We start from the raw sequence: 27500 nt of genomic DNA, 5'->3' as shown, positions 1-27500 counted from the left end.
ATTGATGATAATATGTAATGATTATAACCTTCAATACGAACATCATCGACATATTCATTAAAAACACGTTTACTGAAGTCCTGTACAAATCAATGATTTTACCTTGGTCATCTGACCCATTTCCTCGGCGTTTTGATGCCTTTCATGATTTCAACTTACAGTTGCAATATTATTGACAAATTTACCTTAATCAAAACATTCAGTCCCATAGCTTACATTTAAAAGTTAATGCATATTAGATTATTAAATAACCCTGGATAACATGATCTGCCTATGAAAGCAAATCATTTGCAGCCCATCTATTTTTCAGTCTGTTTTTCATTACAAGGAAACTGTCATCTCCTGTTCCCAAGGAAACCCAAGAGTTTAAGATGAATAGTTCATCTTGAATACAATATTGACATTTGCATGAGATGCAAGATGCCCTGGGAGATCAATGGTGTGAAAATATCAGTTTTCTTTTGAAGTCCTTCATCTTTCCAGGATAAGACCTCTTTCTTAATCATTTTAAAGCAAAGTATACACTGTTATTCATTTTTTCTACATAGGAAATGACACAGGGGAAAATTGTAACTAAAAGGGATATTTTTATAACTTTATACAGAAGATAGCTAGTGCACAGAGAATGAAATAAGATCATTTTATATCCAAATATACGAAAAGTAGACCACGACCAGGTAAAAGACTGGGAAACATTACCTGGAATCAATAACTATGGGTGGAAGTTGTTCTTACTTCAAAGGATGAGAGGAGCTGCATTAAGAATTTGTTGTAAATTGTCCCCACAATTTAGTTCATCCTTACGCTATATTTCTTAATTATGTTCAGAAATCACTCATACATAACACTATAGTCCGTGTCAGATGATATGTCATGGAAATAGTCTTCATTAACAACTTGTCATGGCAACACTACTCATGATATCCGCTGATGATATGGCATCATTCTCGCTTATTCAAATGTCAACAGACTCTGAATTCCTACCAAAGCACTTATATATATATATATATATATATATATATATATATATATATATACTATATATATATATATATATATATATATACATAACATATATATATATAGTTATATATATTATATATATATATATATATATATATATATATATTTATATATATATATATTTATATATATGATATATATATATATATATATATATATATATATATATATATATATATATATATATATATATATATATATATATATTTGGAAGACTCAGGAATGTACGCAGACAGTGCATACATAATTTTAATGATAAACGTACCCTTTCACTGATCTACGATATACCAGGGCCATCAAGATATAAAAACTATGTAAAAGTAAGGAATACTTCGGATGCAGCGCTTCAGTTGAAAGTGAACTGGGATCGCTTTTTTTCCAATGTGGCAGCCTGCACTTATGAGAAGTAAAATTTCTCTTTTTCTTATAAACCATTTATATTACTCAAACGTCCTTTAAAAAGTGTAAAACTATATTCAAAAAGAAACAGAACAACAGAACTACCGACTCGAGTCATTGTTCCGGTTTATTTCTTAGAAGTATTCATCCAGTGCGTAAAACTATCATTGTCTAATAAAAATATAAAAGTCGTTAAGTCATGAATAACATTATAAACGACACTCGACTGTCTCAGTCAGAACAAAATTTCTTTCTAATCTGAATTTTGCATATATTGCTTGTTGAGTGAAATGAAGTAGAAAGCCTTTGGAATCAAATGAGTTGGACCTACAAATAAAGAACTGGGAAGGAATGGTAATGCTGCAGCCTCTGATTTCGAGCATCGGTCTGTTATTTTATTGACACTGATAGACATTATGAGTAGACAAAACTGGCGTGATGTAATATCACCATAGACCTTCTACGTACATTCGCCCATCTCTGTTACTAAATACGGCAAAAGCTTAACATCATTGAAAACTATTATTTAATCCGAATAAAGGAAATTAAGAATTTTATCGTTGACTGGGACAAAGGTGGTATTTTTATATAATAAGATTTTGAGATGAAAGGTACTAAACTAAGTTCCATAATACGATTATTATAAGACAAGAAACTAATTTGCACGTTCTATGCTGCGCTGAAACCCGGTACTGCCCATCATGTCTCCCTACCCTCCCGATCTCCTACCTACCTCCGGGGTCAGACAAACAGGTGTGCATAGGGTGACCATTTATTTGACTTGCAAAAGGGGACAAAAGTATATAGTAAGCCCATTCGCACTTGCACTTATGATGAGTCGTGATAAATTCAGAAGTTTAATACATAAGTATATTCAATTACAGGTGATGAAACGAGAAGGTCCATCAATCAGTGTTTTTATTCAGATATTATCGCTGACATTTTAAGGTCTATCAATTAGTGTTTTTATTCAGACATTATTGCTGACATTTTAAACAGATAATTATTCTTTAAATTTAAGGAAGATTACAGATATTATTTAAAAATAAAAAACTTCTCACATCATACTTTGGCGTATTTTTAGCTTGATTTGATCTTTACTAAGTATATTCAGTCACAGGTAATGATAAATTAGGTTTATCAATGACATTGTTTTTATTCAGACGTTATTCATTGCTGACATTTTAAACAAAAATTAGCCTCTAATTTTTAAGGAAAATTGTAGTAATTACATAAAAAAAGAAAGGCTGAAAGGGGACATTAGGGCGTCCACCCAATCCGCAAAATTTTAATTTTGGGGGATAAGAAGTCAAAAAGAGGGGACTGTCCCCCTCAAAGGGGAACGTATGGTTACCCTAGGTATGCAGGAACAGGTGGATGTGTCGTGTCTCCCCCAAATTTATTACCTTTTTTCTTCACTCATCGTCCATTTCAAATCAGATCAATTTTTCCTTGTTGATGATTCTCTCTCTCTCTCTCTCTCTCTCTCTCTCATCTCTTGCTCGGTCTCTCTCTCTCTCTCTCTCTCTCTCTCTTTCTCATGGAAATACGCATTGCGTTTTTATGATATCACTTTCTACCAATGAAACATTGTAACAGAAAACATGAAACAACAAAATGATTACAGTTCATTTCTTATCTAGAAGTATAGATAAGATGTAATTTTACATTTTCAAATAAAATAATTCCTCTATTTGTAAGGGTTACATTTAAAAATATCTATTCCATATATAAATAAGCCAATGACCCAAGGGGTCACTGTTGAGATAGCAAGGAGTGTGATAAAGATTCATAAACAGAATGCAAGCTAGGCCTTGGCGTGTTGTATCAGCGACGCCCTGGTTTGCATTTGCCTGTGATAATCAAATCCATTGTTGTGTCAAACAGGTCACAGTGCTTTCGCCTGAGAACCTATTGACCTATAACCCACAGACATCTACGTGACTTCCTCTCACATGTTCGTCTGTCTGTATGTTAGTATGCTGAGCTAAGCTTTGCTCTCCTATGATTTTGTAAATGCATTGTAACTCAGAACTCTACTTCCCCTCCTAGAATCAAGTTCTCTTAACTGCCTTCTTGCCTCTACTCAAGAGATGTAGTTTCGCAAATATATTGTTAAGTTTATCATCATGAGTTTGAAACATCTCTGCCTTTATACCCAAAGAAGATACTGACTTAGAAATTATCGTCGCAATCTCTGACGAGGATGGGAAGTATACAAACAGATACTTGCATATAACATCGCAGGTCTTAATAACCTCACAGTGCGCCTCGTTATACAAGGCCCAGCACTACATAATTACATTGAGTATATGACATCAAATTACCAGAGAGTCTAAAATATTAAGAAGACGCAGCTGATATATAAAAGATATTCGAGAAAACCTATGCGGCAACGGACTTCAAATTTTTGGTAGATACCAGTAATTACAATCGTTGCGAAGTATATATGCCCTATAAACGACAAACTAACCTAAACAAGTGAAAAGTGTGCTGAAGTTTCTTCGGCCCCCAGAAAACTGGGGACGGATAGACAAATCCATCTCACTAGCTTTCTTTTACAGAAAACTTAAACGCACGATTTTTATGATGGCTTTACTACAAAAGATATGTAACAAAAATTATATGAAAGTGTCTCTGATAACCTGCAAAGAACGCTTCCCCGAAATCATTATTGCTAAGCCTGCAAAAATGCTGGGGAACCAGGAAAACCAGGGAAACCAGGGAAACCAGGTAAACCAGGAAAACCAGGGAAAACACTCAAGAAATCGTGCAGGGATGAGATTTTTCCTTTAAAAGAAACCGAAATCATTGGCGTTAGGTTGCTATATTTTCTTTATTAAAACTTTGGTAGTCTACATATTTGTCATTTTTGCTTGTGCTTATTTATTTTAGTGCGAATCGTTTTGCTTTTGTCTCCCCTCTTAGTTAACGATCTCTTTCACCATCTCTCTCTGATTTACTGAGGAGAGAGTGTGTCCGGGAAAGCCCTTGAGAATAACAGCAACTCTGATCTCCCAACCACCGCCTGTGGTTGTGGATTGGTTTGATGATTCTCATTTTAGGGAAATAGTCAGTGTGACTTACTTGCATGTGGTCACGTACTTATCAATTAGACGAGATAGTGTTGTTCATTTTTTTACAAGTCCAAAAACTCCACACTTGAAGAAAGGCGAAGGACTTACTCCTAATTTGGCTGCGTTGGCAACACCTGAAATGCGTCTGTTTTGAGTATTCGTTTATTGGAGAATTCCCTCTCTTCGTTTAACTAAAAACAACGAACCTGCAACAACAGTTAGAGCTAACGGATGGATCGTAATGACGGCAGCAAAGGAAGCAATTTTCTGCCTCCGAGCAAGCTTTACCTCCCCTGGGAGATTTTTATAGGACGAAATTGAGCTGCTTGCGTTCAGTACTTTTTTTTTTCAAGAAAATTCCACCCTTTATTATCTCTTGGAAAAGTTTAGTACCATTATTGAAATCCCCGTAGAGGGGCAGCGCCATCAGTGGCCTTCACGTGGTACACTGCTGACATTACTTAATATGTCTTTGCAGCGTTCCTTCTGCCCCTAGCTGCAACCACTTTCATTGGTTTTACTCTACTTCCGTTCATATTCTCTTCCCTCCATCTGACTTTTCACTCTCTATAACAATCGTTTCAAAGGGCAACTGCGAGATTTTCCTCCCGTTACAACTTTCAAATCCTCTACTGACAATTTCTCTTCCAGTACTGAAAGGCAAAGTTCATTTGGGCGTCGCTTGTGTTCTCATCGATCTGTTAGGATTGACGTCTTTATTACTTTCTGTTACCGTCATTGTTAACTGTAACCTCAAGTCACATTACCCTTCCCTTGGCAATGTTGACCTGCAATGCAATGAACTGAGTTTTTCCCACATTTAGAATAATGAAGTTGCTTGATTATCTTTCGTCTGATAAATTCCTTATTCGATATCCTGCTCATTAACTGCGATAATGAATGTGCAATCAGAAAAATGAACACGAATTTAGACAATATTCTAAACCTCTCGGAACTTTTTGAAAAGAGTTAAAATCTAAATCAGTGAAGCTGGAAAGTTAATTTCTCCCTAATGTCAAGCTTTAGGTCTTTCTGCTTGCTTCGGTATTCCCCTCGGATGGGACATCCACTCTTCTTCCTTCCTCTTCTTTCCCCTGTTTTCTTTCGGCCTGAATGAAAAATAACCTAAATTCGCAAAATTCGGAATAAGAAGTGGCTTAAGAATGTCCTTATACAATTCACTCCATTTCAGAACACATGATAATGATATGCTTCCTCACTTTATGGGGGTTTTAATTCAGCGGCTAAAAGAAGCCCCCTATCTCTTAATCCTAATGAGGTTTGGATAAGGAACATGTGAACGTTACACAAACGTTTCTTCATTATTTTTGTTGGAGGAGTAATATCTAAATGGATGATTACACTTCAGTTTCTTTAAATTTCAAGGCTTCTCTACCTAAATGGGAATTTCCTTCGAAAAACAAGTAAATATTGACTCTCCTATACTTTATATTAATAAGCACTCATTAATCCACATAAATATTGAAACATTACACAGCATATATAAGCATACGCAACATACACTCACACATACAAACCCACACACCCACCCACACACACACACACACACACACACACCCACACCCACACACACACACCCACACCACACACACACAACCACACACACCCCCACACCCACACCCACACACACACACACGCCCACAACACCCCACCCACACCCACACACACACCCACACACACACACCCACACACACACATATATATTATAGTATTTATACTATCTATAGATATATATATTATATAGATATATATAATATAATACAATATTAGAGTTTTATATAATATATCGTAAGAACTAACACATCAAGAAATAAATAGAAATTGCAAATTATAAAAAAGAACCAAAGCTAGATGACATTATCTTTTCATTTTCCAACTTTCGAGACTTTGGCTCTCATCTTAAGGGCTATAAAATATACAAAACAAATAAAAACAAGACTCAGTATTAATATCATTTTTAAAATCGAAAAATCACAAAATTTAAATAGTCTAAAAAATTAAAACGAATGTTAAAATCAGTACTTATCTCTATTGGAGTTAAAAACTGAGTGACGTAATGCTGTAAACCAAAGAATTCTCTAGCATTGCGAGAACATTGCAATAAGAGTAAGACCTCGTTTTCATATAAGGATTTCCACATCGTCGCCTAAAGACCCAACGATTATTCTCTCTCTGTTTTGGAATCGTTAACAAGTAAACAGCTTGTGCCCCATTAAATGGTCAGACCTCTCCCACAGTTTTGTTTATAGCATAGTTGACGTTCTCATTTCCAAACGACAGAACGTCAGTCAATTGTTAACTCTAAGAGAGATGGATATTGATTTAAGCATCCTTCACTGTAAATAAAAAATAATAGACTATGTAGTTTTATGATTTTTCACTTGTATAACTGATATTAATTCTGAGTCTTTTTTTAATCTGTATAATTTGTACATTTTACTGCCCTGAAGATGAGACTCAAAGTCTCAAAAATTTGTATTGAATCTACGGCGTTCCAGCTGACCCAGCCTTCCTTTTACACACACACACATACATACATACATATAAGATATAATATATATATATATATATATATATATATATATATATATATATATATATATATATATATATATAGACGATATTTCATGTAGTCGTAAAGCTGGAGGAAGGAATGAAAGGAGTGTATTTTTTCACACCTCCTCAGGGTCAAGTGATAGAAAAATTCATTATTTGTTACAAAGACACCTCTGTGGCAGCAATACATAAACATAACAACTATCGTACTACTATTTAAAAACTAATTGTCTAAAAATTTTATTTACAAGTAGTTCGTCCAGTTTGTACATCCCAGGGCTGCTATTGATCAAATCTACACGATTTTTCTTTATTATGAATGATTCGACAATATTGCGTTTTGTGATGTCTTTACAGAACATGATCTCTTTTGCTTCTTTACAGTTCATAGTGTGGTTGTACTCATTCATATGTTGAAACAAACTGCTTGCATTATTCCTCGTTCTGACATTATATTTATGTTGTTTTAATCTTGTTTCGAGATCCTTTCCACTTTGTCTCACGTACTTTTTATTACACTGATTGCAAGGGATCTCATATATGCAGCCACTCTTCTGAAGAGGGGAATTCCTGATTAACAAATTCTTTAAGTACATAGTTCTTAAAAATGACATTAACATTAAATGGTCTCAACAGCCCAGGGATGGCCATAAACTGGTTACAGTATGGTAAAACAAGGTTTTTCATATTAAAATCACTATTACGACGAACTTCATAAAATGTTTCTCTTGCTTTACAGAAAATCCTGTCAATAAAATCACAAGGGTACTTAAGACTTGTTGCAATGTCTCGAACCTTCTGAAGCTCAGCTTCGAGGAAGTCAGGGCAACTGACCCGCAGTGCCCTTAAAAACAGACGAAAATACCATCATCTTCGTTCTCGGATGATGGTTAGAATTAAAATGTATGTAGGAATCTACATTTGTAGACTTCCTGTACACAGAAAATCTAAAATTTCTACCATTCCTCACAATTAAAACATCTAAAAACGCCAACTTGTTATCTACTTCAGTTTCCAAGGTAAATTTTATAGAAGGTACTAAGGTATTTATTGCTGTTAGGAAGCTCTCTTCATTTTTGTCAACAGGCCAAGCACAAAATATATCAACATACCTAACCCACAGGATACCTTTAGGAAGTATCCTTGGTAAGTACTTACTCTCAAAAAACTCCATGTAAAGGTTACTGAGTAATGGAGATAACGGATTGCCCATTGCCATGCCAAACTTTTGTTCATAATATTTTTCTCCAAACATAATTTACAACCTCTAACACACAATTCTATCAGCTTAATCATAGAAGGCCTGTCCAAAGAGAACGTATATTTTTCCATATCTTCCTTCATAAATTCAAGCAGTTCATCCACAGGTACCTTTGTAAACAGTAAGCTGACGTCAAAACTGATTAACTTAAAATCATAATTGAAATTAGACCTTCTTAACCTATCTATAAAATCCACATTATTTTTCTCGGACACACCTGATATGTTACCAAGCATTGGAGACAATTCGTTAACAAGCCACTTTGATAGTTTATAAGTACAAGAGCCTATAGGCAGGTCCAATTGTACATTTAGCACTACCGGAAGCGTTTTCACAAGACTTGTTTGCTGAAGGAATATCAGAGGATGCCGGGGGAGAAGCTGTCACTATTGATGACGACTCAAGTAGCAATTCAGAAGATGGTAGTGAAGTGGGAGGAGTACCTGGCATAGATGATGGAAAAGACTCTGAGAAGAAAAGTGAATGGTCTGTTAAAGTGAAGTCAGAGGGGAAATTAAAATTGAGAAAGAACAAGAATAAAAAGAATATTGCGAAAAAGAGGAAAATAGTTTAGGAACTTATAGATTTACTGCTTTATTAATCCTTTATATCATTCATTATGGCATTTAATATTGCCGCAATCAATATAAATGGCTTGAATGAGGAAAACAAACAAATTAAGTTTATATCAATGGCTAAATATCATAAATTGGACATTGTACGGTTGCAGGAACATAATATGAAGTGTATCAGTAAATTAAGCTATGTTAGTAAATATGAAATATTCATTAACTATACCACGTGCTTGAAAGGAGGTGTAGCCATATTGATAAGAAAGCGTTTGTTACCTGTATATGTCATAAGCCAGGAATCAGATGTGGAGAGCCCTATAATAAGTTTACGCATTCGTATTGGTGAACAAGTGTTATTCTTGTTAAATGTGTATGCACCATCAGGTACTGGTAAGAAAAAGGAGAGGGAAGATTTTTTTGATGAATTGTGTTATTATTTGAGGCATTATGTTGATGATATCATTCTTGGTGGGGACTTTAACTCTGTAACTAACGCTAGAGATGTAAGTAATGGAGATGATAAATTGATCTCTAAGAAATTTACTCTGTTATCAAAGGCAATTGGTTTGAGAGATGTTGCCAATACGAATATTTCAAAGGACCATACTTATAAAAGAGGAAACTATGCTTCTCGCATTGACATGATATATGAGACTAAACTGTATTCAAATATCAATGTATGTGAAACGATTCCTGTATCATTTTTCAGATCATAATATGGTTGTAACCAGTATCAAAGTTAAATCACCTTCTATTGGAAGAGGTGTATGGAAATTAAATGTAAGTCTGTTAGCTCAGGATGAGGTGAAAGAAAAATTTAAAGTTCTGTGGGTGAGTCTTAAAAAGGGAAAAGGTAATTTCAGAGATATACTAGAATGGTGGGATCATTGTAAAATTCAAATAAAACGATTCTTTATAAAGGAGTCTAAACAGATAGCATCAGAAAAATATGGTTTGATCAATCTCTTGCGACAAAGGCTTAAAGATTTATACATGAAAGCAGGGGATGATGGTGTAGAATTTACAATGATAACTTCAATAAAAGAGAGGGTAGAAAACGGAAAAATGATATTAGTGAAGGGGTAAAGGTAAGAACAAAAATTAAAGACAAAATAGAAGGAGAAAGGTTATCATGTCACTTATTAAGGGAAGAGAAAAAACAAGGTAATGGTGTATTACGTAATATCGTGGGGCCAGAAGGACAAGTATTGGATAAAACAGATGCCATTTTATACAATTCTACAGAATTTTATAAAGAATTATATAGGAAAGTGGATGTTGAACTTCACGTGCAGGAGAAGTTCATAGCATTATGTAATAATAGACTGGAAGAAGAGGACTGTGAAATGTTGGTTGATGATATTACAGAAAATGAGTTAAGTGCTGTAATTAAGAATTTGAATAATGGGAAAGCACCTGGTATGGACGGGTTACCGACAGAATTCTGTAAGGAATTTTTACCCATAATAAAAGATGAGCTATTAATGGTCATTAAGAAAGTACTTGAATGCAAATATTTGACTTCTTCACAAAATATAGGATTGATCAAACTCCTTAGCAAAGGACTAAGGGAATACCCTTAATGACTGGAGGCCTATTTCCACTTTTTAAATATCGATTATAAAATAATTGCGAAAATATTAGCAAACAGGTTAAAGATTGTCATGCCAAAATTAATCTCTGAAGAACAATATTGTAGTGTAAAAGGGAAATCTATCATAAACTGTAATAATAACATTCGAGATATCATCCACTATGTCAATGAGAATAGATTAAGTGGAGCTGTTTTAAAACCAGATTGGGCAAAGGCCTTTGATACTGTCGATCATGACTTCTTGTTTAAAATAATGCAAAAACTGGGAATACCATGCATATTTGTCGAGTGGATAAAAATCCTTTATAAGAATTGTATGAGTCGGTTATGTATTAATGGGTATTTAGGTAACCCCTTTCCCATTGAAAGATCAGTAAGACAAGGATGCCCTCTCTCTATGCTACTGTATGTTTTATATCTGGAGTCATTATATTTGGAAATTAAGCAAAATGAAGGTATAAAGCGAATTCAACTTCCAAATAACACTAATGTATGTGTTGAAGGATATGCTGATGATTCATCAATTTTTATAGTTAATGATCAGTCTTTGGTGGAAGTATGTAAGGTAATAAATGAATTTGAAGAAGCATCGGGAGCTAAACTGAATAAAAATAAAAGTAGCATTACTGGTATAGGAAACTGGAAGGGTAAAACAGACTGGCCTACACCTTGGTTGGGAACCGAGATTGAACTGAAGATCTTAGGGACTTTTTATTGTCAGACAGAAGTCGAGACTATGGCAAAGAACTGGGATAGCACTGTGAGCAAGGTAGAAAGAGCAGTAAATATGTTATCTGATAGATATCTTACCATTTTTCAGAAAGCCATAATTATAAATTCTATGTTGCTGTCAAAAGTCTGGTATATAGCTCATACAATACCATTAAGCAAAATATATGCTCAGAAAATAAATAGCATAATTTTTAGGTATTTGTGGAAAGGGAAATATCAACCTGTAGGTAGAGCTACTTTGTTTTTGCCCATGAATGAAGGTGGATTAAACATAATAAGTGTATACCACAAAGCTGCGGCTATTCTTGCTGCCACAAGCCTTAAGGAAGCTCTGGATGACTATATATTACTGTAAGATAATATTAAGCCATTTGGTAAAGACTGCTCTCTGCACAGATGTGTCATTTGCTACTCCTGCATTCTATACCAAAGCAATTGAGGGTATAAGAGCAGTGTGTAAGCATAAATATTTCCCCATTGTTAAAAGTAAACATATTTACGATGAGCTTTTTTCCAAGGTTCCCGCAAAAGTTGAAAGCAATTACCCTCTGTTGTGCTGGGGGAGAATATGGAAAAACATAAATAACAAATTAATTGGTATTCGTTAGAGAGAATTTTTGTTCAAATATGTACATGAGGTATTGCCCACAAATGTAAGACTAAAACACATGAAACTAAGAGACAATGGAAATTGTAACCTTTGTAATGAACAAGAATACACAATGCATGTATTTTACTTTTGCATCAAGATAAAAACGTTTTTCGATTGGTTTAGTGTAAAATTATCATCAGTGTGTTCTATTAATAAGAGAAATTGGTTCAACCTTTTGTACTTTGATTTTGCTTACAAAACAACCAGGGACAAAAATACAGCAATTATTTTAGTGTGTAATTATCTGTATGTTGTTTGGATTAGCAGATTTAAAAACCTAGAAGAAAGAGATATGATTCATTATTTCAAAGGTAGGCTTAATTATTGTAAATGGATGTTAAAGTCAGTTTATGGGCAAAAGATTAATAAGTTAGTCACGGAAGACTTCTTGGAGACGGTGTTATGAGCAAAAAGGGCTTCTTTGAGAATAGCAAAAACAAAGTAACTTGAAATTGTGCTTCCTATATGTAAGGGTTTCTTTCTCTTAGGGGCCGGTGAGCACTCCATAAGAGCCCTCCTCGGAGGGGGAGGCTGATAGCCATAAGATCCTCCTCTGGCGAGGGAGGAGCAATACCCGGTCCTACACTGATGTATTTTTTATGTTGTGGGTTAACCACATATTGTAGTCTTTTATAGAGCATACGTATACTGTGCAAAGACTATATGTACATGAGATTACTATGTAAAAATATGTATATATATGGATGTATAAATTTACAATTAAAAAATATATATTCTTTGCAATTAATAATAATAATAATAATAATGAGATGGCGTCATAACAACGACGTACTGGGAGTATCTTAGTACCATAGATGGCATACTACTATATCTCCGGTCTACCAAGCACGGGAAGGCAGAAAAGACACCTTAACCGGGAACAACATGATGACCTTCAGAAACCAGTTGATATCCTATGTAGAAGTTCACTTTTATAAACAGGTGTCATAGACAAATCAGAAGCATAGGATGACAAACTACAAGAGGTGCCTGATTCTGCCATTATCTATTCAAGATAGACATCATTTCTAGTAAAACGTTTAGCCCAGTCATGTGTAAGTCTGTTGACCTATTCCTTTTCATACATTGACATATTAACTATGTATGACGCCTCCAGTATCGGTCGCGTTTACAGCAAAAATCATTGCTTTTTTCTTTTTACGAAATGCAAGCATTTTTTGCACTCGTTTCTAACCTTGAGCGGTCGACAGTATTACGGCTATTTTTTCTTTTATTTACTTTTGAAAGGGGAAAAAAATAAAATATTAATAATAATAAACTTACCTAGTTGGTACAATTTGTAGTCGTTTCAGTACATCCATAAATCCTTTATTCAAACCAGTTCGTCTCCACGCAAGCAATTTAAACACTAAAACTGATTTCTTCAAACATTTACGAGTTTTATCATAGAAAACGTCGTATTTGCAATAATAGAGCGCGTACCCAATTTCACTCTCTGTTAAGGGACTTATTTTACAGACTTATTACATCCTCTATTTGGACTGGGTGTCAGTAATCAATTCAATTGCGTTTTTTTGTTTATTCAGCAATTGAGTGACTTGAACGATCTAAAACAAAACAAAATAGAATAAGATAAAACCGTCAGTGTTTATGGATGTACTGCAACGACGCGACTTGATTCGAAATGGCGCCTGAAGTGAATTAGCTCGTTTGTAACCCCCACCCCAAAAAAGACCCACATTAATCATATACAATGAAGAAAATGTTAGAGACAAATAATCATAGATAGGCCTAAAACTACAAAGGAATTGTATACCATTGTACCAGACAATTCCTCGATTACTATAAGTTTCGGAGCAATAGCATATATACAATTCAGGCCGAAGGCCAAGCGCTGGGACCTATATATGGTGACGTCATTCATTCAGCGACGACAGGAAAATTGAGACTAAAAGGTCTGACAGGTGTAACAGGAGGAAAACCTCAAGAAAGCAGTAGAAGCAGCAATATGAAACAATCGTTAGAGGAGAGGATTGAGGAAAGTAAGATGGCAGAAAGAGAATAGGAACGGAGGAGGAGGTACAGCAAAAGGAATAAACGAAAGGGGTTGTGACTTCAGTGCACCTTAGGTGAGGACTGAGGAGGAGGTACACTTCATTCATAACGGTGCTTTGAGAGCAATGAAAACCACTCGATTTCTCTCTTCAAGACACAGGAATGGCGTCGTGTAGCGTAACATCAGAAATGTTTACAATGCCAGTTAATTAATACCCAAATGCAACTGATTAGTTATTCTGTTATGATTACCAGTTCCTGATTTCGAACGAGACTGACAGAATCTAAGAAATAGTAAGCGAGGCGCCATTTCCTATACTAAATGCCTGTAATATGGCATTTTAAAAATCCAGCGAGTTTATCAACACTTGTCACCGTTTATTTTTACTACACAACACAATTAAATTAAATTGTGTACAACATTTACCGTTCACGTAACAACCTACACGAAATGAATGAAGACAGACACCTACAAAGTATGAACACTTTCTCGAGATATTTCCTTTGATCAAACCTCAGTGTCAATTTCGACTTGATAGGTTACAGAAAATCAGTAGCATGAACAAGACCAATAATATTTCAATCGGTGTTTCTCCCATTTTAAAGACAAACAAAAAAGTCATTTATCATTAGTCAAAGAACATAGAACTCCGGAAAACAAAATTCGAGTTTCAAGTCGTCAGACTGACTGACTGACGTCTCCTCCTTGTAAAGAATATGACTACTGATAATAACCTCTCAAAATATATACTATTGCATTTATACGTCCTTAGTATACTAATTTAATATATATTATACAGGTTACGCCCTTTTACCCAAAATGTGTGTATCCTTAACTGTGATTTCTAACAGTTATATGCTTTGTTTGGACTAAACCAACAACTGCGTTAATTAACTTTTTTTTAATTAAAATCTTATTACAATTATCAATTAATTATTTACAAATTTTCATATTATATCAATAATATTACATATTAAGTACATCAATTATATGAATTCAAATATTATTCACATACTTACTTGTGAAATGTTTTCCAAGTTCATATGCATTTGATAATACCCATTTTGTGTACTTTATTTTACATTTTAAATAATATTGAAAATTATTTGACTTTATAACAACGTCTTCTCTGCTGTACCACAAACAATTTACATACTCAATAATAAGTATACATAATGTATTGTTCTTCTTCTTTTCTTTATAATCGAAGTCAAACATCAATACTTTTATTGGATACTGAACTTTTATATCACATACTTCTTCAATGAAATTCTGGAGCCACTTCCAAAGATTTTTTAACATATTACAAAAAATAGACAATATGCAGATGATTTCATTTTCCATACATTTATTGCAAAAATTATTATCAGCAATATTCCATATCTTCAGTCTTTCCTTAGTAGCCAAAGATTCATACAAAAATCTATACATAATACTTCTTTGATAGGGGTCAACGAATTTGCATACAAGGTTACTCCCATATATTACCCCAATTATGCAACGGGTATCTCTCAATTACAATGGGCTTATGGTTGGCATCAAATACTGATAAATATTCTTACTTTTGACGTATGGAAAATTAGGCATTCTTAATAATTTCCTTACATTACCAATAATGATATTATAAAAAGGAGTAGCAACATAAGACATATTAAGGCAATCTTCTACAACCCACAACAAATTTATTCTAATACATGTGTAATATAAGGCTAATTCTCGTCCATAACTATCAGATAACATAATATTCAAGAATGTACTTGTTAAAATAGCTGCTGCTTTATAAAACACATTAATACCCCAATACCACCTTCTGTTTTTTGGCAGATACAAGGAATCCCTTTTAATTGGTTGGTAAGTTCCACACCACAAATACCGGAAAACAGATTGTTCTATAATTTTTGCTTTCTCTTTCCCTAATGGAAATACATGACACATGTACCAGACTTTACTTAAAAATAAGGGCATTTACAATAATAGACTTTTGATATAAAGACAAGTATCGAGTCGAAAGCATATTTATTTTTACCTTAACTTTATTGATTTAAAGCATCCAGTTCTCATCTACCATTTCCTTATAATCATTGGTTATCAATATGCTAATACCATACACTTATTTTTCTGTGTATCCAATCAAGTGGCCATACATTTTTGTTCTTCCAATACCTAAACCCATGACACAGTCTTATCTCTATTTAGTTCTGCACCAGTAGCTAGCTCAAATTGCTTTATAACACTAAAAACTACTTCAATACTTCTTTCTTTACTAACAAAAACTGAGCTGTCATCAGCAAAACCTACAACAGAACACTGGAACCCATTAGGGAGGTTCACTGGCACAAATTTCATTGCGTTTGTTTAATTGTTCTGTTTATAAAGATTCTTGAAACAATATATGCTATCATTGACATCGGACATCCTTGCCTTATGGATCTCTCAACAGGAAAAAAGCCGCTAACAATCCCATTTACACAAACTGCACTTAAGCATCCAGTATATAACATTCTCATTTTCATGATAAACACTCACTAAACCCATCCGTGAGAGTGTTTTAAACATGAAACTCAAATTAACTTTATCGAACGCCTTACTCCAATCTAGGTTAATTAGAGCACAATCCAAATTATTTCATTTGCATAATAAGTTACATCCCTAATTAGAGTATTACATTTCACTATTGATCTTCCCTTAACCGAACAAAATTGTTCTCGTGATATAACTTTATGAAGGACACTTTTTAATCTATTAGCCAAAATTTTGGCAATGCATTTGTAATCCGTATTCAGTAAAGAAATATGTCTCCAGTTTTTAAACACAATAAAAAAATCACCACTTTTAGGTACTAATTTCAAGATACCCTTTTTTTGGCTTTTTCCTAATTCAAGGTCTAAATCTATCGCAAACTTAATCATTTTCAGAGAACTCTGACTTAATTACATTCCATGTCTTTAAATAGAATTCCAGAGGAAGACCATCTTCACGGGAGTTCCGCCTTTATTCATCATCTTTAAACGTATTTAATACCTCATCGACAGATACCTTTCTACATAACATTTCAGTTGTCCTCAATCATGTATTGTGCTCCCTATACAATTAAGGAAACTATCTTGTAGCTGTTCATCAGTATTTATCTTTGTGAACAGTTTTTCATAGTGATCCTTTACATGACAGACTATCGCCTCTGTGTTGTCGAGCGTCACACCGCTTTCTAACCTCAGTTGCCTAATACTATTTTCGCTTCCTCTGAGTTTCTCTTTACCTATAAATTTGCAGATAATCTCTCTCCTTTTATTCTCTCTTCTGTCCTTAACCTAACCTTTATACCTTCACATATTTCATCTTTTATTGATTTCATTCTATCTTTAATAGCCTTCATTTCTTCAAATTTATTGTAACCTACAGAGGCTTTACTTGATAAGTATTCAAGATAATTTTGCAAAAATTTTAGAGTGCCATATTTCTCTTGTATAGCTTGTTTAGACAGTCTTATGAAAAACTCTTTTAATTTTGGTTTCACAAATGTATCCCACCATTCCATAATGTTGGAGTATTTAATTCTTTCCTTTTTTAAAAAGTGCCATAATCTTTCAAATTTCTCCATGAAGTCGTCCCTCTCCAATAATGAAACATTTAACTTCCATATTCCTCTACCTATTTTACAACGATTATTGAGCAGAAATTCAGTTAATATCATATTATGGTCTGTTAAAGATAATGGAATATTTTTACAATTCTTAATATTACTATACAAATCAGTCACATATGTAAGTGTTTACATAATAAAAATATGGAATGTTAGTCCATATATATAAAAGACTAAAACTAAAGAGGTCAACCAGATTGCTTGCAGGAATGTGATCAGACTAGAGACGCTAAAGATGACGTATACAATAAAAGTAGGCTAAGTAACATGCCGTCACCTGTAGTCATTCATTGTTTATAAACTCTAGTCCAAGCTCCCTGCTTGAGACAACTACCCCGACCCTATAATTCAAACGGCCTACGTGATCTGTAGCGTGTCTCATTTGATTGTGTGTTCGTATGTAACTATGTCATTTGTATGTATGTTCATATGTTCGAACTACTGTCTGTTCCTTCATAACTTGTAACAGAGATGGTAGACAGGCAGAATAGAGTTAGCTATCGTCATTAGAAGACCTGTATCTCTTTACCTAAGCTTTATCATGTAGAGAGGATAAAGAATAGCCATCATCATTGGGCAGAAGCGATCAATCTATCGTTATTAGAAGACTTGTACAATCATACCTTGATCTTCACCATGTAACTAAGAAGAATATATATAAAAGTTTTATTTTTATACTTCTACAAGAACCTCCTCACCGAATCATCATGAGTTTAACACATCGTCGTCATAAACAAGAAGATAATCCAGACTTCGTAAGTGGATCTACAAAACCCCAAGACACTCCATTGAAGATGGAAGTGCAATACCAACCGACTTAGCGTAAGATTATCGCAAGTCTAACATTACCTCATAGGGCGCCTTATCATACAAGGCACAAGCCCTAAAAACCTACACTCGGTCAATTCTTGAAGCATAATTACCTAGAATGTACGTATATTCGGGAATATTGTTCATTGAAAACCAAGCGTCTTTCAATCCCAAATGCTGTACTAAAGATTTAAGACCTTTTGATATATACCTCTCATTACCTGTACTAACATCTCTACCCGAAAAGTACGCAATTGAAGTCACCAGCAAAAATCAAATTTGATATGTTGTTCCTTAAATAATACATCCACAGAGAACAAGTTCTCCCCTCTCTCTTTTTACTTGAGCCTGATGGTGGGTATACATTCAATAAGGAGAAGTTTATATCATTATACCTTATCCTTGTGAATAATATGTTTCCAGTGTCATCCTTTTCACTGTTAATTACTGAAATATTTGACTTTTTGTTTATCCTATTCACATCTCTAATATTATGTTCTTGAAGAAATAATACATCAATTTTATATTGATCAACTAACATCTTTACTTTCAACTGCTTATTAAGCTCATTTAAACCACAAATATTTAATGAAGCAGTGAACCCTTTTTTAAGGGCCATTTTTAAAAATATTAACATTTAAAATGACACCCCCTAAGCCAATTTTGAAGGAAATCCCATTAAAATAAACCTACATACCAATTATTTACCTATTTTAGCCAGTTTAGAACATTTATTTTTACCATTACTATTATCATCATCCTCATGTTTGTGTTTACCAGAGTTCTGATCACTAATAGACCATGATCTCATACATTATCAACAAACATATCCTGGCTTTCATTTAAGGGGTTTGACAACTCAGAAAAAACGGAACATTCTCCTTCCCTATTATTCAATACTTTTAAGTTTTTCAGTCCATTGTCCTTTTTAATGGTAATTTTTACACCTGAACTGTCGTTAACCAGAGTTGCTTTGCCATTTTTGTCGTACTGGTATTTGACTTTTATCTCCGTTCCTATTCTTATACCCTTTTCTTTAGTTGTATTGTAGCCTCTCTTTCCACTCCCTATTAAATAAGGTTTCCTCAGGAATATTCCTCATAGACTCAACATCCATACCAGTTTCACCTTCACCCTTTCCTTCTGTTATGAAGTTTTTCCGTTGACAATTTGCTCGTCTTCTTCACTGTTGACTATTTCTTTCTTTCGGTTACGATTTGCATGTTGTCTTCGTATTCCACCTTTCTTCCGTTTATCATTTCTTTCCTTGTGCACATCTTCTCCTTCTGTTTCTACTTGCACAACTTCATCAGGGAGAAAACTGCAAAGGAGCACATTATCTCGTCGCCACTGTCCTTCACTCATTCGATAATCTTCATTCCCTCCTCTAATCCTTCTTCCTTATTTATTTTTTTCCTTCTGGTTTTCCTGAGTATTTCCTCTTGGCCCTTTGTCAGCTGCACTATTTGTGTATACATCGGTTTCATCTTCACTAATATCAATTCCTCTTTGGCTATCATTTACCTCTTGTCCCTCAATGTTCTTTCACTATTAAGAAAAACATACTGAATCTGTTGCTTCTTATTGAATCCACTTTTCCATACCTGCTCATAATGTTTATTATCAATTCATCAGACAATTCAAAGGGTTCATTCCTTATCGATACTATGTATACGAGGTACTTATATTCACAACTTTCACGCTATCTACCTCACTTATCTTGATCGGCTTATCCTCAAATTGTCTTACTATTTCCAAGAATTTGTTCTCTGAGCTGAACTTAACTACTACTTTATTCCTGCTCACATTCTGTACACCCCCAAGATGTCAGCAATATCAAGTTTCAATTCTCTGAATAACACAATACATACATTTTCGATGGACATATAACCTCCCAGGAATTGTAAACCAATGGAGTCCTTTCTCCTTAAAAAGCTTGGAAACGAATCCATGTTGTTTTAATACTGTATCTCATAAAACAACAAAGAACGGGTAACTTTATCATAAAAAACGGACCTTCCCAAAGGCAAACGCCTTAGGGCATAAACAAACGTTTCCAAGTACCCCGTCTATTTTAGTCTCTATTTGGCACTATTCCTGTAGTTATAAACGTTTCCAATTAAGTCTGTGTACAGACGGCCAACGAAGAATTGGCGTAGTTTCTTAATTCATTGTTCGTTATGGAAATAAATTTGCCATATGCAGGTGCCACATTATTTACTTAACAATAATAACATTTCCTTTCAAAGGTGCTATACTTGAAATAAATTACATTAGAACGAGTAGACTTATTCACGTCTTAAAGATAATTATTTTGCAAAGTAAGGAACATATATACGATGGGTCCACGATTTCTAATTTTATTCTCAACTCTAGCTTCGTGACAGCATACCGAAGATTTTGAAAGTTGGCTTTGCTGCCGCTCGAGTCTTGACCTCAACATATCGTACTGCACTGAGGTGTTGTCATTTCATCTCCTACAGCTGATAAATAATACATCAAGGCGTTAATATTCTTTGAAAACGATGTTTAATTAAACTAATTTTGTCCTTTGATCAATAAAATCAATTTGCATGACACATTTAGTGGGCCTAAATTGGACTTCTGAGAGTCCCACATGATTAGCCTAGGTCTATTTTCAACAGCATACTCTCTCGGATACAGTAATATTAATGAATATTTTAAATCGACCATATATATATAATATATATATATATATATATATATTATATAATAATATATATATAGCTATATATGTATTAAATATAATATAATATAGATTTATTAAAAGTTATATATTATAATTATTATTATATATAATATATATATAATATAGTATATATATATATATATATATTACATACATACATATAGTAATCTGCTTTATTTGACTATTCCCATTATTCTTGTTTTTATTAGCCATGTTCGCCTTTCTTCTTATCCTTTTCATAATTGCTTAACATAATTAACTCAGACCTAGCTATTCAAAGTCAAAAAGCAATCATAAAAAATCAAACGAATATAATTCAGTCTTATTTTTTTATCGAATTCCTTGCATATCATCCTGTTTCATTTGTACACCTTGGAAAGCTGTGGGAGTCAAAACTGACGAATGCATTAAGAAAGGCTTACTTTCCTTAAAGCTTTCTTAGGTTGATCTTTCTGTAGCTATTCGTTTCTTCTAAATAGAAATTAATTCAAATTAGTTTCACATGTATACCTACTAGACCTACTACCATAAGCATATTATAAGTAGCTGAAAGGATAAGAAATATGAAAGGTTACGTTCTCGTTTAAGTCTATTTCATATGTTTTTTTTTTTTTTTTTCAAGAAAAACCTACTGCTTTAATGAAGGGTTGCTCTTTGACGGCTACAGGGTGTAACACGAGTGTATGCACATATTTTGTGGAATGAAAGATAAAGTTTCTTTGAACAGAAAATATTTTATAAACATGCATTTTAAAGCGTCCGTTGTCTGTGCGGGGAATTTTAAAATAACCGTTATCATTAGTGATGCTTTCACGAGATGGAGTTCGTAGTGAGAAGTCGGATCTAGTCGCCTGAGACGTAGAAGAGAAGCGGAGGTGGCGTATAGGAGTGAATGGGTTAAAGGATTTGGCCAATATTAATAAGTATCTCCCAATAAAATGTATTCTTTAGGTTTTGAAGAAAAAAATGCATGCATCATTGAAAAAAACCGTTTCCCTCCCTATCCGTGTATTCACTGGCCACCGATAAAAAACAAAACAAAAAGAGTAAGCCTAACTGGAATCTTTCATCCATCAATGATAAGTTTGCTTATTCATTAGACTTATTCATTAGACAACTATCAAAGGCTTCAAGTGTAGATTTAAAAATCTCTTCCTCTCCATCTAAAGTATTCATTAGACACCAGTCATAAGCCTAGAGCTAGTTATGATTCCTGGTTCAGTAATGTCGTGACGAGGCACTAGAATCAAAGTTCACAAATGAATGTTGCTCAGCAACATTTACACTACTGTATTGTCTTGCTCTCATGTGGTGCTTCGAGGTATTCCACCTCTAGGGCCTTGTTCTAAATTTTGCCGTTCTTTAAACAATTTTATTCATACATGTATGATTCTCTCGGTTTAGTTTTTAAGCTTTTCTTGATATCTCTCAACAGGAAACTTGCACCGAATGCAGTGCAATAATTCTCTCGCTCATCGAGGGATGTTTCTTAGACCGATAAATGACACATTGACATTAGATTCCCGTGCACATAAACAAAATCAAAGCAAAAGAGTGAGGTCGCCTGGTTCACACTGTTAAGATATAGTTTTTTTTTTTCTTTCTTTTTCTTTTTTTAAATTTGATAGCATTTTGTGAGATTCCAATGTTTTCTGTAAAATTTAACAAATGGAATAGTTCAACTACCTTCAACTCAATATTGAAATGATAATTTAAGGACTATGTTTATGCGATACCACTATATAGTGATAGGTGTCTCCTATCTATTTGCTAATGTATATCTATGGTTGTGATATGACGTTTTTTATCACTTCGTTTCGTTCACGTCAATTTTGCTATATGGAAAATAGTTTTACACAATAACATAACATAATGTTCTAAAGATATCAGTGACTGTTTTTAACGTCATTACACATGATTTCTTCCATCTTTGAAAAGAAAAATAGATAAATAAGGCATGAATCGTGCGTCAGGCAGGTGAACGAAAAATTATGAAACTCTGCCACGAGTTTTTTGGCCGACAGTACTCACATCACTTCACGATGCTCCATGCATTGTTATCAGTGCTTGAGTACATTACATCACCAAAAAATAAAGGCTAAAGTACAGAGCGAATGTAACCACGGGATCTTGTGACGATGCCTTCTTCTTCTTCTCTATCAGTGTAAAGTGATGCCGTTTGGGTGAAAAATGCGGCAGCCACTTTCCAAAGATTAATGAATAGTTTGGTGTACGGTTTAGAAGGTTGTGTGGTATACATAGACAATATTGTTATCTATAGTGATGATTGGGAGACTCATCTAAAGAGAATTAAGGCTTTGTTTGAATTGCTGAAAAAAAGCAGGTTTGGTAGTGAATTTGAAAAAGAGTGAGTTTGCCAAAGCGAAAGTCATGTATTTAGGCCACGAGGTTGGTGGTGGCCAGGTAATTCCAAAACAGGCCAATATTGAATCGATAAAGAAAATAGGTGTTCCTAAATGTTTGTATGGTATTTCCGTAAGTTTTCTTGGATTAGTAGGGTTATTACAGGTGTTTTGTCAAGAACTTTTCGGACATCGCTGAACCTCTAACCTTTCTCTTGAAGAAGGAAGTGAAATTTGTTTGGTCCTCAAAATGCTTTAGAGAAGTTGAAACAGGTTCTTGTTAGTTTCCCTATTTTGAGAGCTCCGGATTTCGATGTTCCTTTTGCTCTTGCTACGGATGCCAGTAATCTGGGTGTTGGTGCAGTCCTTTTACAGGCTGACGAACAAGGCGTGTCTCATCCAGTTGCCTTCTTCTCTAAAAAGTTAACGTCTGCCCGGCGGAAATATTCAACTGTTGAGGAGACACTCGCATTGATCCTAGCAATCAATCATTTTTCTGTTTATCTATCATCAACAGGTACACCTATAAAAATTGACTGATCATAACCCTCTAACTTTTGTCAGCAGGTATAAAAGTAAGAATCAAAGGCTAATGCGATGCAGCCTCATGCTTCAAGAATGGAATCTGGAGTTTACTCATATTCCAGGAAAGGATAACGTTGTGGCTGATATTCTTTCACGCAGCATAGAATAAATATACTCGCTGAGGGCTTTGCAATCATAAAGGGAGTATCTGTATCGTCCCAATAATTGAATGTGTGTGTGGCCTGTTGATGTGAGTAGTTATGGTTTTGTATTGGAAAAGAAGTTTCAACATTTAAATGTGTTTATTGATTATAATTTATTTTTAGCAGGTAATCCATTCTAGTGGTTTACATTATGAGACATGAAGATTTTAGTATTAAGTAAAGGTAAAGTAAATAATATCGATTACTTACGTAAGGTTTATTATTAGAGTAAGTTTTTTGAAGGTTGATGGTGTGAAAGGCCTCGTTACTAAAACCAATACTAAGGTTTTAGGATAAAGGTATCGTATTGATAGTATGCTTTGATGCCACTGTAGGTAGGACCTCTCCCTTGGGTGCAATACGAAGAAAGGTGGCGACTTGTAATTCAAGTATCACATGGGGTGATTTACACTCGCTAATATGGTGATTCGGTTCTTATCAGGCTTGCTTACGCTTCACAAAATTTTGTGTGTTAGAGTTGCACAGGGGAGACCCATGGTGGTTATCTCTGTATCGAGTAATATGTGTATGTACTGTATTTCCACTTTGAAGTGGACATTTACTTGTGTTAAGTGGACAGATACACTGATTCTTATGAAAACAATGGTTGATTTGGGACACTCGTAGTGACAGTGAGTGCAAAGAGTCACTGGTTATAAAACAGTGCAGAATGTGAATAAGTGTGGCAGTCTGCAACCTCAGAATCCCGGATTTGTTGGGTATATGAGCAATGTGAAGCTCATTGTTGATTGCCATGTGCAATGGTGGTGATCTGAAAGGTTTTAATGCAAAAACTTTCGAACTTTGGTCAAGTGTTGGTACTTGAGTACTTTGGAATTTTTGTATCATCCCGCATCTTTCATTTTTTTAAGCCTCCCCCCTTCCCTTTTGAGTCTCATTTGTGCATGTCGTGATGTATGTTTTTGCTTTACTTAGTTTTTTTTCAGGTTTTGTAAATGTCATATTTAGTATTAATATTTACTTGATTGATTGTGTGAATAATGCATAAGGTACATTTTGGAATATATATGTAAAAACAAAATTTTTGCTCCTGGTATGGAGGTGTCAGTATGTGATCCTTTTTCGTTAAGTTATATTAAATTAAATATATATATATATATATATATATATATATATATATATATATATATATATATATATATATATATATATATATATATATATAATTTGTTAAAACTAGTTTTGTAAGTTTCACTTGTCGTTTGACCTCCTATCGAGTATAACAATTGTTTGTTTGTTATTAATGTTCCTGTTGGTCTTTAAGGAGGTTGTGTGTGTGGTCCCTCCACTGTGAATAATGGGGGAGGGGGGGGGGTTAACTTCTTTGCTTCTGAGAGGAGAACAGGAGTCTTTCTCTGGACATTGTCACATTTGGAATATTTTTTACCCTGCTTCGTGCACTACTGCCGTCTCTTGCTTCTTGGTTGGTTGGCAGCCTGGGGGTTGCAGCCGCTGTTGGTGATTTGCCCTATTTGCAGGACCCTGGGATTTTTTAATATCCGCCATCTTCAAATTGGAAGATCTCTTCAGATAAACTATCTGGACGTCCTTGATATTCACCGCACCACCTCTGGTTCAGTTATAAAGCCAGGGGGATCTCGCTATCCCATGTAAAGCTTTTTGAAACCTTTTTCATTGATCACGGCTGTGATTCTGTCGTGGCTGCTCGACTGGACCCCGAGTTTGATAACCACCTGTGGTACTACGCCTCCAGACGTGGAGGATTCCGTATTCTTTAAAGAGAATAATATGCATTAGTGATAACGAAGTTTTTTAGTAACAAGTTTGGTTTACATAAGAATTAGCCTGTAAATCGTCAGGATATTCTTTCTTTTCGATTTCCTCCTCCTTTCTGGGCCCCCTTATTTTGGTTTGAGTGTGTTGGTTAGGCTATCTTAATTTTGTATACGTGTTTTGAATTATTATTAAGTGTGACAGTAGTTCATTTATTTCCTGTACTCAAAGATGTTCAGGTGTATTTTCTGTCTGGTTATTTATGTATTAAATTTATGGTTTTTCATTGTGCTTGTTTTTCCTCCCTTGAATTCATCCTTGCACTTTGAAAACTGATTTGTGTATGATTCCACTTATTGTGGACTTATATCAGTGATATATGGATACTTAGAGAAAATTGAATAGTCTATTCTGGTGACGGTATAACGAGCAGTTACACTCTTAAAGGATAGCAGTCCTTCAACTCACCCTACCTGTGTGTTCTGGTTAGTCTGCTATAGGTTTTTATATCAAAATATTTCTTTTGGTATCATATAGTACTTTATTTATACTTCAGATCCTGAGAGCAGCTAGATGTACAGTACTGCCACCTTGTTTAAGTACCTGACTCTTGTAGGAACTTAATGATTTCGTTATGGTCGGGAATAACTTGACTATTTGATGAGGTAAAAGCTTCATGTTGGAGTAAATAAATGTATTAATTCTGCCTTCTTTATTTAACTTACTTTTCTTTTTAACTACAAGCTAAGATGAAATTTGTTTTTGGTTTGTTTTTCTTGGTTTTTTGTTGACGGAAGTAGAGTGGGTGCTGGAGATGATGAAATGGAACTAGTATTTCTTGAAGGCAGGACTTTGAGGCCTTATGTAGTTTACATCAGCCTTCCTATCTGGATATTGTATATACAAGTCAAGTGTTGATACCAAAGTAGCTCCTGCCATTAGTCCTAGTTTAAGAGAAGCCACTGAATATCATGCCATATTTTACCCAAAAACGTTCCTTCTGATCCACTAATAGGGTCAGTAGTTGCATGGGATTTGATAGCTGCATAATCATCTACTTTCCTCTCATAATGATCACATTTCAAGTGATTGGTAGTTAGTAAGTTGTTCTGCTGCACTTGAGATAGCTACGTAATTCCCAAACATTTGCCTCAGTGTGCTGACCTTTCACTCATATTATCATCATTATCAGTATTCTTGTTTGTGTTTTTTGTTTGCAGTAGTTGTGAAATTGTTTTGCAGTGTTTTGTGCACTTTCACCGTGAATTTTTGCAGTAATCTATGCCCTGGTATCATAGTTTTTTTAAAAATTGTTTCTTTCCTTCCATATCTGCAACTTTTCTGACTAACTTCTTTCCTGTTTGAAACACATATGCAGGACATTTCTGCCTATTTTCAGTTCTTATATGATCTGATCTTCCCAGCATACTCCAGTCAGTGAACCTGAGCCTTTTTTTAGTTATGTCTCTCCCAAATTTGCTCTGTATTCTTTGCAAGTGTCCTTCTTTGCCTGTCATGTTGAATAGTATATGCTGCCCTTTACGTGCATCGCAGGTTTTCCTTTGTTTCCTAAGGGGAGTAACAGTTACC

General features: G+C 34.4%; 1 pseudogene; it reads left to right on the top strand.

The window, feature by feature from the left end:
* The window catches only part of LOC135204552 (uncharacterized), a 72302-nt pseudogene that overhangs the window by 32087 nt on the left and 12715 nt on the right, over nucleotides 1-27500 (top strand).

This window comes from Macrobrachium nipponense, chromosome 47 (genome assembly GCF_015104395.2).
Source record: "Macrobrachium nipponense isolate FS-2020 chromosome 47, ASM1510439v2, whole genome shotgun sequence".
Taxonomy (NCBI): Eukaryota; Metazoa; Arthropoda; class Malacostraca; order Decapoda; family Palaemonidae; genus Macrobrachium; species Macrobrachium nipponense.
The sequence above is the reverse complement of the archived record's forward strand: the minus strand, read 5'-3'. Positions and strand labels throughout refer to the sequence as shown.